The 11,730-nt window shown below is 43.3% G+C and overlaps 1 long non-coding RNA gene across 1 annotated transcript; it reads right to left on the reverse strand.

Moving 5' to 3' along the window:
• Window positions 1-485: 485 nt before the first annotated feature.
• LOC145796765 (uncharacterized) lies at window positions 486-3,335 on the reverse strand. The gene is made up of 3 exons (XR_014337280.1): window positions 3,187-3,335; window positions 2,088-2,314; window positions 486-619 (listed from the first exon to the last, which is right to left on the reverse strand). It is a non-coding gene; the product is annotated as an uncharacterized LOC145796765 (long non-coding RNA).
• Between the last annotated feature and the right edge of the window lie 8,395 nt (window positions 3,336-11,730).

The raw sequence follows: 11,730 nt of genomic DNA on the forward strand, positions 1-11,730 counted from the left end.
CACAAAGAATATATAATGGACATGGGTTATAATCGTTAGCGTTAACAGAGTACATTTAACGTTGCTATCAATTTTTCCATTTTCATTCAAAATGTCATGCATGATGCCTAAGTCTTTTCTAGACACCCTAAGGCTCAATGGACTCGTGTGTGAGATAGCAACTCGTGCTCTGATACCACTTGTCACGCCCCAAACTTGCCCCTAAAAGTTTGGGCATGACCTACACAGAAACGGACGCATAACCTGGTATACATATCATATGGGGCCTGAACGGAAGCATTTACCAATATAAATTAACATAAATAAAAGAACTGCATCCATTGAGCGACCACTATCATGCCAGGATCACAGACAGAACATAAGGCAAATAAACATACAGTGACGTGCACCAGAGAGTTAGTTATGTACATATATATATACAGACCCAGCCCTTAGAATTGGGCGTAAAACAACATGGACATGCAAAGGAATCATATATACATCAACCTTAAGCAAACAATCAAAGTGTAAAATCAAAAGTTTAGCAAAAAGGCTGCCTTCACTTAAGTGCCTGGATACTCTGAGGTTGACAAAAGAGGCACGGATGCCATGGGTTAAAACTGACCTCCAGGTGGAGTGCCTACAGAAACAGACATAAGACAAAGTGAGTCAAGCTCAGTGAACAGTAGTACATAAACAATTTAAAGATTAACTTAATTTACTTACAATGTACACATTTTCCTAATTAGATAAGTAAATGCAAAAATCCTGTGGTTAGTTTGATTCTGTACACATTTCAGAACAGTCTTGTCGGTTCATAACTTCATAGGTTGGCCCTTGGCCTGATGGGTTCACACATTCACAAATTAGCCCTTGGCTTAACTTAGATGCATAACTTCACAAATTGGCCCTCGGCCTTTGAGATTCATAGTTTCACAAGTTACAGATTCATACTTCACAAGTTGGCCCTCGGCCTCATAATTTCAGAATTCACAAGTTGGCCCTCGGCCTCAAAAGTTCACAAATTCACAAAGTGGCCCTCGGCCTCAAAAGTTCACAAATTCACAAAGTGGCCCTCGGCCTCATAAGTTCACAAATTCACAAAGTGGCCCTTGGCCTCATAAGTTCACAAATTCACAAAGTGGCCCTCGGCCTCATAAGTTCACAAATTCACAAAGTAGCCCTCGGCCTCATAAGTTCACAAATTCACAAAGTGGCCCTCGGCCTCATAAGTTCACAAATTATACCTTTCATATCTTCACAAATTATTTCTTTCATAAGTTCACAAGTTATTCCTTTCATATCTTCACAGATTATATCTTTCATAAGTTCACAAGTTATTCCTTTCATATCATCACAAATTATATCTTTCATAAGTTCACAAGTTATTCCTTTCATATCTTCACAAATTATATCTTTCATAAGTTCACAAGTTATTCCTTTCGTATCTTCACAAATTATATCTTTCATAATTTCACATAACCGGGTGACCCATAAAGGGACCAAATTGGCTTTAAGCCCAGTTCTTGTATGTATGGACTCAAGAGGTGGTTCGCATTGCAGCACTTAGTTTCGTACTAGGAATCAATAGTTCTTGAAGACTGAACAATTCATATTATGTCATAGCATAAACGAAGTGAATAAACATAACATAATAATGCCAGGTTCATACGAATACCGTTCACAATGGTGCACATAAATTTCCCTTTATGATTCATTACATGTAGCCATAGTCATCTTACATATAACAAAGTATTAATAATAATTATTTACAGAAACACATGTGTCGTTACAGTACTATTCATGGGAATAGAACAATTCGCACCATAACGTGAGTCATATAACAATGTTATTGATATTCAATTCTTTGACGTATAAGGAAACCCATGGTTCTGTTCGATTTTCATTTCGTTAATCCATTTTAGGCAGATGTCTATGTCATAAAACATGTATCGAACTAAATAAGGCTGTAGGAGTCTAGGATAGGACGTTCAAAATATCATGTTCCCATTAAGCGGGGTTTATATTCATAATCCCTTCTTACCAACCAGTTGCATAATATTAATAATTCTTGTACGGAGTTATAGGTAATTTACAGGTTATTATACCTTAAGGATAACCATTAACCATAACCAGAATGTAGAGTAGTTTCAGCGTCATACCGAAGTGCACATAATCTTTCAATGTTCTCACCGATCCCTAAACAACATAAATGCTTACAAAGAACAGTGCGTTAACAATAAGAATTATTTACGGTAAGTAAACGTACGATTGCAGAACTACTACTCACAGTGATTGGTTCCCGGTGGTAATAGGACGATATCCTCGTCTCGACCTACAAGTACAGTGCACAACACATAATATGAGATTATACTCGCTCATTTACTTATTCTCTTTGATCATTCAATCAATTAGCCATGGCGGTACCAAGCTCATTATTTCGTAATAAGTTATACTCCATGTCACAGAAACAGGAGAAATCAATGGAAAATGGTTTAGGCGAAGAAATGGTATAAAATTAGTTGACAGAAAGTGAACAGTTGTCACTAATTTGGGCATAACTATTTTTGTATTTAGAATTTGGGAGTGAGACCACTTCCATTGGAAACTAGACTTCCGGGGCTTGATTTTAGGCTCAAGAATCACTCAAAACGGAGCCCCGAGGCAAAAGATATGCTTATTCAAAGATGGCGGGACAAAGCTGTCTCCCGCACGTGCGGGAAACAGGGCCGCACGTGCGGCTCTGGGCAGTGTGTAGTCCGAAAATGGCTCTTTTTGCTCCAACACTTGGTTTTTCCATTTTTAAGCTTGGTTCTTAACATAAATCACTCAAAAACATGTAGAATTGCCCTATAACATGATAAACTAACATCAACCAAGTGTAATTTCATTTCAAACAATTCAATCTTTGTCTCAAAGTTCAAGATTAATGCTTAATCTTTCATGATCTTCAAGGTTCTTAAAAACACAACCCACAACCCACAAATTCACATGATTCTTGCATAATCTAAAGTTTATTTCATGATATCCATGAGCTTGAGCTCCACTCATAAACAAAATTAAAGAACTCAATTTCTAATTCCTCAAATTAGCTCAAGTAAATACATAGATAAACCTTAACCCCAAATGGGTTTAAATCTTCCAAGATCTCTATGATTTTACCAAATTGATACTTTAAACACAAGATTTCAAGATAGATTTTCACACCTAACTCAATCTTTGTCTACCTCTTAGCTCTCTTCAATTCCTCCAAGTCCCATGGGTGATCTTCTTTCTTTCCTTCAATTCTCTTCCTTCATCTTCAAAGCCTCCATGGATGTTAAGAAAATTGACACTCTTTCCTCTCTCCCTTTCACGGTTTCCTCTCTCTCTCTCTTTAGATATTTTGGTTTTTGACTCCAAAAGTATGAGTTCACCACTTATATAACTCATACACACCTATATATTAATTATACAAGCTTTATCACAAATAAGGAGGGCCAAACACGCCCTTACGAATCGCGAAAAATTAAATTTCAATTAAACTTTCCAGATGACTCTAAAAATTATGATGATCATAAATATGTCCCCTATTCTGGTTTCTGAAGCCTCTAAGGCCTTCAATTTGCAGTACAAAGTTAACCACCCAAACGCACATTAACAAATCAAACAAATTAGATTTCCAATTAGGTTTCCCAAATAGTTCTAAAAATTTTCATTAACACATCCAAGTCCTCAATTGTGATTTCTGAACCCGTAAAGGTCGGTAATTTCAATTTTACAGTCGTGGCTCAACAAATAATTCCTCAATTTGAACACATATCAATAAATCAAAATGCATTAACCCAATAGGCCGTAAAGGTAATCTCTAATACGGATTTTGGGGTCGTTACACTATTACACCTTACTCCGAGATTGAGGAACTTGGGGGGTTGATTCTTGAGTTTTTGGGCTGGTTTTGAGCAAAAGAAGAGGGCTAGACCATTTGTTCTTCAAGGGTTCTTCAAGGGTGAGCATCTTGCTTTATATTTCCCAAACTTGCAATAGTTTTTTACCTATCTTGCTTGCTGTTTTAGCTCTTGTGTATAACATAAAAAGGGCTTGTATTTTCATGCTTTAGAACTTTCATTGAGGTCGTTTTGTGGTTTGAGTGCAAACTCACCCTTCTAGGCCTTGTTTGGTCCATTTTGGTGCCTTTTTGGTAAGGCTTTGTTCAATTCAGTGTTTTGGTCCTTTCACCACTAAAAACCAGTTGATTTTCAGTGTTAAAAAAGGTGGTTTGAAGTCTTGCATAGGGGAGGGACACCCCTCTCCCTTCATTGTTTTGTTTCCTTGCTTTTTGGGCTTAAAAGGGTAGCATGTGTGCTTGATCATTCTTGGCCTCATTTCAGAAGTTTTTTAGGTGTTTTAGGTCATATGTAACCTCTGTTTTTGGCCGGATTTGTACCTCCTTGTATGCTTGTAGTACTTGCTTTGTATTGCTCCATTTTGCTTAGAAGTGCATCTCATGATTAGGCCATGATTCTTGTGTGTGTTGGCTTAGTTCCATGAAGCTTTTAGTATTGTTTTTCCATGCTTAAAGCCTGTTGGTTATCCATTTGGTCATGCTTGACATGTTTGTTATAGGTGCTATGTATTTTGGCTTGAAAGCTTTGAGCATGTTGACCTCTAGCATGCATGGTTGTGATCACCCTCATGATTTAACATCATTTAGGACCACATTTTAGTCCAAGAATCATGTTTGTATGTGTGCATGCATGACCTCTTTTATGCCTTGAGGGTGTACCCTCTTATGCCTACATTTGAGCCTTGGTGCATACACTCTTTTGGAGTCACCTAGCTGCCATTTTAGGAGGGTTTGAAGTCCTATCTTGGTCTGTAAAACTCTGTTTTTACTTGTTTTAATCATGCCATGAGTAGTCATGTTGGTGGGGGAAAAATGTCTTTTTTTATGCCTTAACCTTGGGACCATTAGTTTGCTTGCTAGCATGAGTATTGGTCCACCTTTTAGACATCTTTTGGCCGCTGTTTTGGGACAGTTTAAGGTCTGCCCCTTTATGGTTCTAGGCCCCATTGCATGCTTGTTTCATATTTGTTGCATGGTTACTTCATTAAGCCTTGTAGTATATCAATCCCATTGTCAAATTGGTCCATGTTTGCATCATTTTTGCACCTTGTATGCTTGGCATTACACATTTGTCATGTTGGTTGCATAATGCTTGTTGTGCTTTGCATCTTGGTATCATGTTGCATTTTGAGCCATGTTTGCATAACATGCATTGCATTAACTTGGTTTGGGGTGTCAAACCAAGTGTGGGAATCAAGGAACATTCATACTTCAAGTGGTGTAATGTGCCTCGATTCCCGCTCACCGGGGCCTTTGACTCCAACTTGATAAGGCTTCGGTTTTCATTTTGTTTGTTGCATGCATCTTTATATCGAATGGAAAATTTGATTCTTTGAGCCACCATGCACCATTGATGGTTCGAAGATCGAAGGACATGCTTCCTTGAGTTCAAAACATGATAGGAAGTATGACCATGCTTACATGTGCCTGAAAACCCCATGCCATGCACTGTCTATTCTCTGTTTGCTGTCAAAACTGTCTCTGCAGGAAGTTTCTGCCGACCGGCAGAATTCAGTGCCGGCCGGCAATATTTTAAGTGCCGATTATCAACTCAACAGCCGATGGAAATTCTGGAGTGCCAGTAGGAATTCTGTCTGGCCGGTGGTGCTCTGCAGTGTGTAAGGAACCTGCTCCAGGACTTGGGCAATTTTCAGAGAGATAAGGCAGTACAAACAGAGGTGGCAGGGGTACGGTACGGGTTTTTCGAGTGAGCCAAGTTCCGAGCATGCATCATCTGCGCATCCCGAGGCAGAGGCTGTGGCCACCCTCTTCTTTCTTTTGCATCATTCCTTTTAATTAATTAAGAATTCTGTAATAATTTTATTTGTTTATTATTTGGGACTGTAATATTTATTTGGGCCCTCCGAGTGAGGGCAAATCTGTAATAAGTGTGTGTGGGTGGTGTGTATGTCTTCCAACCCCACTTCTTTCTTCCGTTTTATTTACCTGCTTACGATGGTAGATTAGGGCATGTTTAAATTCAGCATACCTTATGCTATGCATGCGTGCATTCATGCATTTGTACTGCATGTATTGGGCTCGGTACATCACGCTAACTGCATTTGTACTTCAATTTACAAATCGAATATGTGATAATTGATCGCATTACATATGCCATGCTTAGGTTAACGGAGCCTATCTAAATTGCATCTTGTATGTGTTGCATTAGGCAATTTAACATGAACTAGGACACGCACATTTTGCTAACTAGTTTACTGTTTTGGCACGGAGTACTAGGTAAGCTTTTATGCTTTAGCATATCGCATGCGTGTGAATGTTGCCATGATAGCATGATTACCATGAGGCTAGCTGCTTATGTGATACAACTGCTTGAATGCCTGTGGATGGAGGTTGAATTACCTAAGTTGGAATAATGCATTAAAACTGTGAGTTTTAAGCCCACTAGATAGTGGCAAAATCATCTTTTCTAAAAGCTCACTTGAGGGTGGCAAAATCCGCATTTTAGCCTACTTGCGAGTAGCAAACCATTTTTCAAAACAAACATGAAATGTTTTGTTCCAATTTGGGCGATTTGGTCTATACTTGTTTTCTGCGCGCACAACATAGTAATTCTAGGCTAATAACCGGATTACGAACACATAAACGTTTTCAAAATTGGATATCACGGTTAGTAGAGGCCGGTCTTCAGACCGGGCGAGAGGGGGTGCTCATAGCTGACCTTCCCCGATCGTACCTAAGTTCCCGAGCCGAGGCAACTTTGGTGATGACGGACACGTGGCCTTCGGCACCGAGTCAGGGTTTCCTAAATTTCCCCATTTTAAAATATTTAGGTGGCGACTCTGTATCTGGCAAAGCAGTCCATGTTTGGCACTTCTTTCAAAATCTATTTTCTCAAAACGATTTGCCGGATTTGGACTCTTTGGTTCAGATTTAGAACCGTGATACAAATCGAGAGTCCGAACTGTAGCAGCGGGGTCCCTCCGCAGGCGCATGTTATAGTTTCTGGCGACTCTGCTGGGGAGTTTTAGAGAGCTTGACTCAAACTCGTGATATCCTATTTTGATTTCATTTATGTGCTTCTTTGCATTGCATGTGCATTGGTGCACCTAGGAACACAGTGTTTGCCGTTTGCCATTCCTGAACGGTTTGCCAGAGGCTTGTCTTGTCAAGGCATGTCCATAAGGCTGACCGGCTATGGGCTCTGACAGCATGGGAACACAAACCCCGGTTCTACCGGTGCACCCTTTTTGACCATTCGACCTAGTGCATATTCGGATCCATAGTGACCATTCCAAGCTAGGACAGGTTGCTTACCCGATGTTAGGTTGTTTGAAAACTGCTGCGTGCATAGTGAAACCCTAGCTCCTGACAAAATAGGACAGGGAAACCCTACCCCAACATAGGGGTGTTTTGGCTCTCTTTACTTGCTATGTGCTTTTAGAGTGTGGCTCAACAGGAACGTGCATATCAGTTTGTAAGATTGAGTATTAGGCCTGAGGGTATTAGCATCAGTTTATGAGAATCAGTTATCCGCGGATATCAGGGTTCAGTTTTGGGAACAGAGATTTCGGGAAACAGTGATCAGTATCAGGGAACAGTGTGTTCGGCTTATCGAACTGTGCATTGTGAATGCCCAACTGCATGTTGTATGTGTTTATTTTAAAGCAGTTATGCCGTCCGATTGCTTGTTTATTTACTGCTTTATTTATCTTTTTTGCTAGGTAGTTTAGCATCATTGCTTCCAGCCCAGTAGACATCTCCCAAGCACTCTGGGTCAGAGGTCGCCGACTCCATCGATCTGAGGATCTGATAGCAGGACAACTGGTGTACCATTCTCTACCCCCGGTTACTAAACGGAAGGCAACTAGGCAGAGGGCATCGGTTCAACAGTCAGTTCAGAGGGCCTTATCTACCCCACCTGAGTTCAGTAGGGATCAGGGTCCTGTTTCACCTGTAGAGAGGGAACGCATACCAGTAATTCAACCAGAGCAGAATAGTATGGCTAGTTTAGAAGAGATGGTACGCCAACTTCAGGAAAGCATGAAAATGATGCAGCAGGATACTGTCCGACAGGCAGAATTCACGAAGCAACAAGCCACAGTTATGGGTGAGCAAGCGGAGTTAATTGTGAGATTGCAGCAGCAAACTGGGACATCAGCTTCACAGCAAGTCCCTCCCCCACTAAGGGTTCCGATACCCGAAGAGACTCCAAATGCCCGAAACGTCCAAGAGGATACGGACATCCCAACGGGGCCAGCTCCACCCCCGATCCTGCCTCAGCAATCCAAGGCACCCACTCCTATCAATCTATCGGATTCTCCCTTCGAGTCCGAGGTGGACCCCGTGGCATTGAAAATGCACAAGCTTGAAAAGCTGTTCCAAAAAGTCTCAGGGTGTGAAGTCCATTCCGGACATTGGAGACGGATACACTGATACAGCCGTGACGCTGCCAGATCGGTTTAAGATGCAACAAATCGATCGTTTTGACGGATCTGAGGATCCTATGGTACACCTGCGACTATTTTCAGCCGTCCTAAGGCCAATGGGCCTCACTAGATTGCAGAAGCTGTCTTTATTCAGCCGGACACTGTCGGGTGTAGCGGCCGCATGGTATGCGAAATTGGAAGATGACGTCAAGAGAAGTTGGGACGAGATGGCTGAGGCCTTCATCTTGCAGTACTCGTATAACACACAAATCGAGATCACGACCAGGGATCTCGAGACAATGAGACAAGAAACCAAGGAGAGTTTCTCAGAATTTGTAACCAGATGGCGGGCTAAGGCTTCGATGATGACCTTAAGACCCACGGACAAGGACCAGATTCGGATGATTGTGCGCAATCTTCAACCGAAGCTAATGCAGAAGATGATTGTAATCCCCTTTCCTACTTTTGCTGATCTACATGAAATGGGGGTGCAGATCGAGGATGCCTTAAAACAAGGCCTGATTGATAATGACCGGGAGCAACCCCGCAGAACTTTCAATCGAAATACTACCGCAGGCCCGAGTGGCGCTACAGCTGCCAGGACCTCTGAAGTGAGTATGGTCACCACCAACCCTTCCCCAAGAACTACAGCAGCCACACCATTCTCCGGTGCGTCTGGAAGCAACCCTCAAACAACCAAATACCCTCCCAGAAATACCAGAACCTTCGCTCCACTTTATATGCCCCTATCCAAAGCTTTGGGGGTTTTGATCAGAAAAGGGCATCTGAAGCCCCTAGAGCCGCGGCCCTTACCCGAAAGACTCCCCGCCACCCACAATCCAGCCAAGTATTGTGCATTCCACCAACAGCACGGTCACGACACCGACCTGTGCTTTCGATTGCGTCATGAAATCCAAGATCTCATTGATAATGGGGTGATTTTACCCCCTGAAAAACCCAATGTTACTACAAATCTTCTCCCCACATATAACCAAGTTCCACCACCTAAAAGAGTCAATTTCATCCACACTGGGGTCACATCCTACGATCCTAGTATTTATATCACACCTTCCTACCTGCCTAAGCCGGAGGTTTTCCTTCCTGATAGCACCGATTTGTGCATGATGGACGTCTCCATAACCCAACCCAAGCCAGTGGTGGTGACCATCGAGAACAAGAAAAAGATTGTCGAGCCAGAGTCTGCGGAATCTGGAAGTGATGTTGGGAACGCTTATAGTCCAAGTGACTACATTTCACCAATGGGTCAGAATAGACCAGATGTCAAATTTCCAGTCGGGGGAGAGCTGTGTGCAATCCAAAGGGACAGTCCAGGACAGGGGACGGATGATTTGACAGCTGTGGAAGAGGATCTTGCCAAGTTCCAGTTTCAAGATAACCAAGACCCAGAAGACCCAACCATCAACTGGTTCAATTATGAGGAGTCGGCTGAGGCCACGGGATGGTTGGACGATCAACCAGATGTGGTAGGAAGATTTCAGTCAGAACAAGGCCCGGCAGGGACAGAAGTGTCAATAACAGCCGGGAAGGTCGAAGAACAGAATACATCGCCGGAGGGCGCCGGTGTCGAGAGTTTCACTCGGGAATGGAGCATTTTGAGTACAGGGATCATTGAGCAATCTACTGCGTTGGCACAGTCAGAACAGGGAAGATTCGAAGATTCTGAGTGGATCAGGAAGGCAAAAGGCCATGTGGGGGTTGAGATTGCCACAAATACAGAAATGGAGAATGCTGTGAGCATAGGGATAAAAGGGACTGCAAGTATCGGGACAGTTATGCCAGAACCAGACAGATGCCTGTCGGCTGTAGATGGTATGTGGTAGGAAGACGACGATCTATGTCTGGCCCACACGGACGAAGATTGGGAAGATAACCAACCAGATGATACCTGGTATATCGGCGAAGTCGATCACATGACCAGGAGTGGACGGTACTTCAAGCCTCCACACCTAGATCAACCGGAAGCGTCGGAAAAAAATAAGGAGGCAGAGAAGCAAAAGGAAAAGCAACTCGAAGATGAGGCCGTATTGAGACAATTGAAAAAGATACAAGCAGACATCTCCATATGGGGGCTGCTTATGGCTTCTCGAGTACATAGACAAGCCGTTCTTACAGCCATGGACAAAGCCAAGCTTTCCATAGACACCACGCCTGAACAGCTGGTGGGCTTAGTCTTTTCGGGAGGAAGTTCCCCAGCATTGAGTTTTTCTGACAAAGAACTGCCACCCGAGGGTGCGAACCATAACAAGCCACTCTACATCTCTGTGGAGTGCAGGGATAAATGGATACCTGTGGTGCTTGTCGACACGGGGTCCGCCATCAACGTCTGCCCGACAAGGACAGCTTATGCGATTGGTTTGAAAGTCGCGGATTTCGTGCCAACGGCCCAGGTGATTCGGGCGTATGACAACACAAGCCGAGAAGTAATGGGAACAGTTAAGATTCAAACAAAGGTTGGGCCGGGACAGCACGAAATAGATTTCCATGTCTTGGAGGTTCCTGCAACGTTCAACTTGCTTTTGGGGCGGCCGTGGCTGCATCAGGTAAAGGCGGTCTCCTCTACCCTACATCAAGTGGTGAAATACCCCTATGGGAAGGGAGTAGCCATTGTCTTCGGGAATTCATCAATTCATCCGCCGCCAGAAGTATCCACGCCTGTCCTAGAAATTGAACACGGTATGGAAGATGTGTTCATATCAGGCTTTACCTTGGCTGAGGCTCGGGTTGTACAGGACATCATGGCAGTTAACGAAGGGGTATATGTCAGTGCCCAAGCAGTCTATCTCATGAACAAACTCCAGTACATCCCCGGGATGGGACTAGGCAAGAGCGGCCGAAAAGGTGTCGCAACATTGGCCGAAATGCCGCATAACCCTCATACCTTTGGTTTGGGCTACCTTCCCACCAAAGAGGATTGGATAAGGAAAGGAAAGGAAATGGCTGGCAGGGCCAGGGCGAAACAGATGGGGAAGCCCTTTGACTTGATGCACCAGCCCATTCGGGGGACCCTAAACGGACGCTTCGTCCGGGAGGGGGAGGACTTTCTGTTCTGTGGCTTCCCAGAGCCGTGGCTCAACGCGGAAAAGAAGCGCGTACCGGGGTTTGAGATCTTCTTTGATTTACAGTTACCTGAGGATGACATCGCCGAAGGGCAGGCAGATCTATCGGCTGAGGCTGAGCAAAGTAAGGAAGTGCAGTCTGAGGACGATGAAAACGAAATGGGGGCAGCGCTGGCGTGTC

Source organism: Camellia sinensis, chromosome 8 (genome assembly GCF_055761805.1).
Source record: "Camellia sinensis isolate YWXY chromosome 8, ASM5576180v1, whole genome shotgun sequence".
NCBI classification, from domain to species: domain Eukaryota; kingdom Viridiplantae; phylum Streptophyta; class Magnoliopsida; order Ericales; family Theaceae; genus Camellia; species Camellia sinensis.